Genomic DNA, 8,525 nt, shown 5'->3' on the forward strand with positions numbered 1-8,525 from the left:
AACAACAACAACAACAACAACAACACAGCATTTGCCCTTTTGGCACTGAGTTCACTCAGCACAATGCTCTCTAGTCCCTCCTAAGTTAAGTAATTATTTACAAAATCATTGTTCCTGTGTGCTGTGTAGCATTCCATTGTGTGAGTGTACCATAACTTCTTAGTCCATTCAGTTGTGGTTGGGCATCTGGGCTGTTTCCATGATTTTGCGATGGTGAGTAATGCTGCTGTGAATATTGGTGCACAAGTCTGTTTGTGCCTCAGTTCTCATTTTTCTTAGGGTATATTTCAAGTAGTGGAATAGCTGGGCCATATGGAATTTCTATGTTCAGCTTTTTGAGGAAGTGCCAAACTGCCTTCCAGAGTGGTTGTACACCGACAATGTATGAATTTCTATCTCACCACATCCTCTCCGACATTTATTTTTTGCTGTCCTCTTAAACTTTCCCATTGCTACTGGAGTGAGGTGATATCTCATTGTGGTTTTGATCCCATTGATTTTTGAGCATTCGTCATGTGTCTGTTGGCCATTTGAATGTCTTCATCTGTGAAAATTCCTTCCATATCTTTTTGCATGGGGGTGTTTTTTTGAGAGGTGAGTTTTTTGGTGTGTGTGTTATGGATCTGTTTAATTATACTATATCTGTCTGTGTCAATCTGGATATGGTGTGTGTTTCTAGGAATTTGTTACTTTCCTCCAGGTATTGAAATGTCTTGGAGTATAGCTTTTCATAATATTCTGCTATTATTGATTTAGGTTCTGGTGGATTACTGGTATGAAGCTGTACTGTAATCACTAAGAAGCATGGTTTGAACCCACCAGCCTCCCCACACATTTAAGCCAATTGCCTCAATTGAAGTAAATGTCAATTCATCTCATCTGGAGTCTTCCTTTCCTGTGATGTCCCTCCTCCTTCCAAGCATGATGTCCTTCTCCAGAGACTGACTCTCCTGGCCATGTGCTCAAAGTATGTGAGATGGAGCTTCAAAATCCTCACCTCCAAGGAGATACTTGGTTTCACCTTCTCCAAGACAGATTTCTTTATTCTCTTTTTGTTCCATGGTATATTCAAGAATCTTTTCTAGCAGAACAATTAAAAAAAACATTAATTCTTCTGTAATCCTTAGTCATTGTCCGGCTCTCTGATGCAAAGACTATGGCCTATATCAGGCGCACCTTAGTCTCTAGCCTGACACCATTACTCTTTAGCACCTTGGAGAGGTTCCTGACAGTAGACTTTCCCAATGCAATCCATCTTTTGTTTTCCTGACTGCTGGTCTCAAGAGTGTTGATTGTGAATCTGAGCAAGTTGCTATTATTAAAAACCTCAATCTCTTGTCCATTCATCCTGGTGATGGCTTAGTGGTGAGAATCTGTCTTCTTGCTGCTAAGCTTCAATCTATATCAAAGATTGTAGTCTCTGGCCTTCTGCAGCAAATGGTTCAAGTCCTCCTCCGTTTCAGCAAGCAAGGTTGTATCATCTGCATAATGCAAGGTGGCTGATGAGTCTTTCTTCAGCTGATGCCACACTCCTCCTCCAGCCTCCCAAACCATCTCTTCCATGTACAGATTAGAGATGTATGGAGACAGGACACATCCCTGACACACTTATTTCCTAATTTTGAAGCATGCAGTGTTTTCTTCCTCTGTTCTTATGACCGTTTCCTGGTCCAAGCATAGGTTTTGCATGAGCACAGTCATGCGTGCTGGGATTTCCATTCTTCTCAAGGTTAGCCACAATTTGTTGTCAAATGCCTTTGCATAGTCAATGAGACACAGATAGACATTCCTCTGTTACTCTTTGCTTTCAACCAAGATACATCTGACATGACAATAATGGCACTAGTGCCATGGCTTCTTGGAAACTCAGCTTGTATTTCTGGTAGTTCTCTGGTAATGTACTGTTTCAGTTGATTTTGAATAACGTTCAGCAGATTTTGCTTGTGTGTCGTATTAGTGATAGTGTTCAATAATTTCCACACTCCGTTGAATCACCTTTTTTTGCAAGAGGAATAAATATGGATGTCTTCCAGTTAGTTGACCAGGTGGCTGTCTTCCAGATTTCTTGGCACAACCTGGTGAGCATGTCCAGGGCAGCATCTGTTTGTTGAAATATTTCAATTTGCATGCCGTCATTTCCTGGTGACTTGTTTTTTGCCAATTTCTTAAGAGCAACTTGAACTTCTTCTTTCATCATCGTTGCCTCATGATCATATGCTCTGTCACAAAATTCTTCTGTGTCAGCCAGTTCTTTTTGGTACAATGACTCTGTATACTCCTTCCATCTTCTTTAAATGCCTCCTGGATCATTCAATATTCTTCCCATTTTATCCTTAAGTATTGAAACTTGAGGCTTGATTCCCCCTCCCCCCCCCGTATTTCCTCCAGCTTAAAGAATACTAAGTGAGCTTGGCCATTTTGATTTTCTGACTCTTGCTCTTTGCACATTTCATTATAATGCTCAGCTTTGTCTTCACATGCTACTCTTTGAAATCTGAGCTCCTTAACTTCCTGCTTTCTTCCATTTGCTTTGTCTTCTTGATGCTCTAGTACAACATTCAGAGTCTCTTCTGACATCCATCTTGGTCTTTTATTCCTCTTCTGTCTTTGCAATGATGTTTTGCTTTCTTCATGGATGATATTCTTGATATTCTCCCACAGCGCGTCTTTGTTCATTAGTGTTCAAGACCTCAAACCTGTTCCTAAGATGGTTTTGAAATTTAGGTAGCATAGACTCAAATTTAGGATAGGTCAAATTTTGGTTCCTGTTGATTTGATTTAAACTTCTTTAGCTTTAGTTTGGACTTGCATATGAGTAGTTGATGGTCTGTTCCACAATCAGCACCTGGCCTAGTTTTCACAGTTGATAATGAGCTTCTCCATGATTCTTTCCAAAGATGTAGTTTTCTGATTCCTATCCATACCATCATATGAAATCTATGTGTTTAGTATGCATTTATTTCTTTTAAAAGGTATTTGCAATGAGTACATTATGGATTGTACAGAATTCAATCATTATATTTCCAGCCTCATTTCTGTCACCAAGTCCATGTTTTTCCACTGCTAAATCTTCTTCCCTGCTCCTAACTTTGCATTCTCAGTATATTAATGAATCTTGATTGCATGCTCAACTGATTTCTGATATTACACGTTGCTAGAAATAATTTGTGTCTTCCTCTTTGGCTCTGGTTGTTGATGCATTTATTTGAATGATAATGGTGTCCTCTTGACTTCTTTTATGTGTATGGATATTATTCCACCATTCACAACATTGGCTTTTTTAAATGATCATAGTGACTCTGTTTTTCCTCACCTTTTAATCTCCAGCATAGTAGACCTTATAATCATCCAATTCAAAATGTCCCATGCCAACTCATCTCATTTTACCTATACCAAGTATGCCAATATTTATATATTCCACATCTTTCCTATAGAAGAAATAAAAAAATAAATAAAAATTTCTTTGGAACAAATGTTAATGAAAATACAACATGCCAAAACCTCTGGGATACAGGTAAGGCAGTGTCCTCAGGGACAGTTCAGAGCAATAGCCAAATACATTAAAAAGGAAGAAAGAAACAAAATTAACGACCTAACAACACAACAACTCAACATCTCCATCAAACTGAAAATGAACAACAATCTATCCCGACAGCCTCTAGGAGAAAGAAAATCTTAGTGCAAGAGCTTAAATTAATGAGATAGAAGAGAAGAACAATTGAAATCATCAACCAGACCAGGCACTAGTTCTTTGAAAGCATTAATTAAATAGAGAAACCACTGAAAACCTTAAAAAAAGAAAAGAAAAAGTAGACACAAATAATTTGAATAAGTAACAATAGAGGTAATATAACAAAAGAACTGGATTAAATTAAATCTCTAATATCAGAATATCATGAAAAGCTATACTCTGACAAATTTGAAAACCTGAAGAAAATGGGCAAATTCCTTGAAACTCAAGCTCTACTCAGCTTGACATAGACAGATATGGAACTCTTGAACAGACTCAACACAAAAGAAGAAATATAGCATATAATAAAAAGACTCTCTCCTAAAAAAAGTCCAGGTCCAGATGGTTTCATGGCTGAATTCTACCAAACATTCAGAGAAGTTCTATCACTAATACTACTTAAAGTATTTTAAAAAATAGAAAAAGAAAGTCACTCCTACATTCATTCTATGAGGCAAGCATATCCAGGAAAAGATATTACCAAAAAGAAAAAAATGCCCAAAAACCTAAAGAACAATATCTCTCATGAATATAGATGCAAACGTCCTTAACAAAATTCTGGCCAACACAGTCTAATTGTAGTTGTTGATTGCCTTTGAGTCAAGCATGACTCATAGTGACTTTATCAACAAAAATAACATGAACCTTGTTCTATAACTATCATAATTTCTATAAATTCATAGAGTTTCCAGAGACATGTTATTTAGGAAGTAGATACCACTCCTGCTTCCAAACTGGTCTTAATCTGGGAGCTCCACCAAACACTGTCCACCATGGGTAACCATCATGACATTTGACACAGCAACAGTACAAGGTTCAGCATCACAGCAACCCCAGTTTTACCTTGTATGGCAAATTGACAGATAACTGCTGTACCACTTAGAAGAGTGTTCCCCCAAAATATAATAACAGTAGGCGTGAGGACCACAGACCCTCGGGACCAACTGACTTTTTTTTTTTTTGCTGATAACCCCCAATTTAATTCCACCCTGTTTCCTAATAAAGTATACAGAAGGGGGTAATTTTGCAAAAAAGTATAGATAGAGTCTGTTGGTCAATTTCCCAACTGAATTTTAAATAGAAAGGACCTGCACCAGATTGTGTTGAATCCAATTGTTATTGTTGTTAAAGTGCTGTTAATTCGTAGATGAATCATAGAGACCTTATGAATGAAAGACCTGAACACTTGTATAATACCTTTTGTCATTTCTCCAAGTTCATAGAGTTTCCAGAGGCAAGCTATTTCAGAAATGGATGCTACATCTGCTTCCAAGCTTCTTTTAATTGGGAAGCTCCACCAAACACTGTCTACCATGGGTAACTATAAACACATTTGACACATCAATGTCACAGTGTTTAGCATCTCAGCAAGCAAGAGTTACCTCTGCAAAGCAAATGGACAGACCAGTGCTGTATCACTTAGAAGAACATTTGACCAAAAACAATTAAAATTAAATAGGAGATTGAATACAATCAATTCACAGCCAATGGCTAGTAAATATTGCACAGAAGTTCTCACCAGAACCAGAGATCAAACCTCTGTAGAGTCAGGCTGCTTCAGAAAGAGTTTGATTGTATTTGGTCTACTATTTAAAAATGCGTTTAGTCACCAGCATGGGGCTGGAATCCAGGTGCTGAGTATTCTGAAGCAGCCTGACTTTACACAATAACACATTAAAAATTAAAAATCATCATCATGACCAACTAGGATTTGTAACAGGTATACAAGTATGGTTCAACATAAACAAAGCAATGCAATTTTCCACATCAACAAAGCAAATAACAAAAACCACATGGTCCTGTCAATTGATGGAGAAAACCTTCAATAAGATCCAATACCTCTCCCTAATTAAACACTAAGAAAAATAGGAATGGAAGGGAATTTCCTCAACATGGTGAAACATACATACACAAACCCAAGAGTTAACATCATTCTCAATGAGAAAGACTAAAGGTAGTTGCGTTGTGAACAGGGACCAGGCAAGGATGCCTACTTTCACCACTCCTCTTTGATATTGTATTAGAAGTATTTGCTAGGGAAGTATAGTAAGAGGAGGAAATAACAGGCATCTAAATTAGCAAAGAGGTGATAAAACTTGCTATATGAAGATGATATGGTAGTGTGTACACAGAAAACTTCAAAGACTCAAGCAAAAAAACCTCTTAGACCTAGAGATCAATTTAGTACAATGGCATCATACAAGGCCAACCTACAAAAATCAGTGGATTCTTCTATAATAACAAAGGAGATACTGAAAAGGACACTGAGAAAGCCATATTATTTACAATAGCCAACCACAAATTGAGATAGTTGGGAGTAAAGCTAACTAGAGACACAAAAATAGCTTTATAAAGAAAACTACAAAATATTACTGTGAGAAACAATATGAGACCTAACTAAACTGGAAAATGTTCCCTGTTCATGGATAGGAAGGCTCATTATAGTGAAAATGACATTTCTACCAAAAGCAGTCTACCTGCTCACACAATTTTAAAAGAGATAGAAAAGGCAATTGGAAAATTTATTTAGGAAGAAAAGAAACCTTGAATAAGTAAAGCACTTTAAAAAACAAGAATGAAGTGGGAAGCATAGCATTCCCTGATTTTGAAAACAACATGGTATACTGGTACAGTGTCATAGACACAGAACAATGAAACAGAATCAAAACCTAGAAATTAACACATCTATCTACAGTCAGCTAGTGTTCAATGGGGAAACAAAACCTCTCAAATGGGGAAATGACAACTTCTTGAACAAATGATGCTGGCAAAACTGGATTTCTACCTGCGGAAAGCTAAAGCAAGGTCCACATCTCATACCCTATACAAACATCAACTCAAGATGGATCGGAGACCTAGGGATAAAGCTCCAAACCATAAATATTGTAAGAGATAAAATGGGACCAAATTTACTAGGCTTAATCTATGATATAAGGAAGCTGGCAAATACAGCCAGAAATTAACACTCAGGAGATGAACGGGACCTCATAAAGATTAAGTACCTGTGTTCACCAAAATTTTTTCAAAAGAAAAACCTCCTGACTTGGAAAAAAACATTTGGTAATGCCATCTCAGACAAGGTGCTCATAATGAAAATCTGTAGTATGCTACAAGGCCTACACACACACACACACACACACACACACAAGACTGATAACACAATTACAAAATGGGCAAAAAAGCATGTAAAGACTTTTCACAGAAGAATACAATAGAATGGCCAATAAACACATGAAAAAGATGCTGAAAATAACTTGCAAGGAGAGAAATGCAGATGAAAACCACAACGAGGTATCATCTTACCCTAGAAGCAATGACAAGTTTAATAGGACAGCAAGCAATAAATGTTTGAAAGGATGGGGAGAGATTGGAACTCTCATACACTGTTGATGGCATTGTAAAATGGTACAACTACTCTGGAAAGCAGTTTGACATTTCCTAAAAAATTAATCATAGAAATTCCATACGACCCAGCTACTCCACCACTAGGAATATATCTCAAAGAAAATGGAACTAAGACACAAATGGAGATTTGGACACCAATATTCATGGCAGAGTTATTTACAATAGCAAGAAAATAGAAACAGCTGAAATGTCTATCAACAAAAGAATGGATTGAGAAATTGTGGCACATTCACATTATGGAATACTATGCATCACTCAAAAGTAATGAGACTATACTATAGGACACTACGGGTGATGGAATAAGAATTGATGCCTTTGAGCTATGGTGCTGGATTACAGTACTGAATATACCATGAACTGCTAGAAGAACAAATGGATTTGTCCTGAAAAGGGTGAAACCAGGCTGTTCCTTGAAGGCAAGATTCTGAAGCTCCATCTGACATACTTTGGGCATGTTGCAGAGGGAGAGAGGGGTTAACAAAATTGGGAAAGATCCAGTGGAAATCTAAAAAGGTGGGGGTTATGGTGGGCATGGATCAATGATCATAAACTTTATAAAACACAATGTATGGGAATGATACAACGAAACATGTAAAATAGCAGAATATGTGAAATAGAATACATATAAACAAACAGAAAGATAAAAAAAATCATAAAAAATAAAAACACTCAAGTATATGATCATCAAAATAGGGGAAGACCCTTGATGAGCTAGGTGGATATACACAGTTGCTGTATCATTGTGCTCAAAGATATAAATGATTGTGAGAATTGATGTCTCAGAATGACATTCAGATGACACACAAACACTTGAAAAGATGTTCAAAATCCCTAGCTCTAATACAGATGCAAATCAAAACAACTATGAGATATCTCATCCCAGCAAGAATAGTAACATTTAACAGAACAGCAAACAACAAATGCTGGTAAGGTTGTGGAGAAACTGGAACCCTTGAGTGTAAAATGGTGCAACCACTATAGGAGTCTGTATGACACTTTCTCAAAAAGTTGCAAATATAAATACCATTTGACCCAGCAATTCCACTACTGGGAATATACCCCAAAGAAACCATAACCGCCACCTAAGCAGATATATGCACACCCATATTTATTGTGGCTTTGTTCACAATAGCAAAGAGTTGTAATTAACCTAAGTGCCCAACAACTAACGTATGATACAGAAGCTCTGGTATATTCACACAATGGAATACTACTCTGCATTGAAAAACAGGACACTCATAAAATATTATACAGAATGGGTGACCCTGGAGGACATTATGCTGAGTGAAATATCTCAGTCATAAAAGGACAAATAGTGGATAGTGCCACTGTTTTTAAATGGGATTGACATCGGAGTTGGGGGAAGACTGAGAAAGATGGAGTAAATTAT

Source organism: Elephantulus edwardii, unplaced genomic scaffold (assembly GCF_000299155.1).
Source record: "Elephantulus edwardii isolate Elephantulus edwardi_28Jun2011 unplaced genomic scaffold, EleEdw1.0 scaffold00081, whole genome shotgun sequence".
Taxonomy (NCBI): Eukaryota; Metazoa; Chordata; class Mammalia; order Macroscelidea; family Macroscelididae; genus Elephantulus; species Elephantulus edwardii.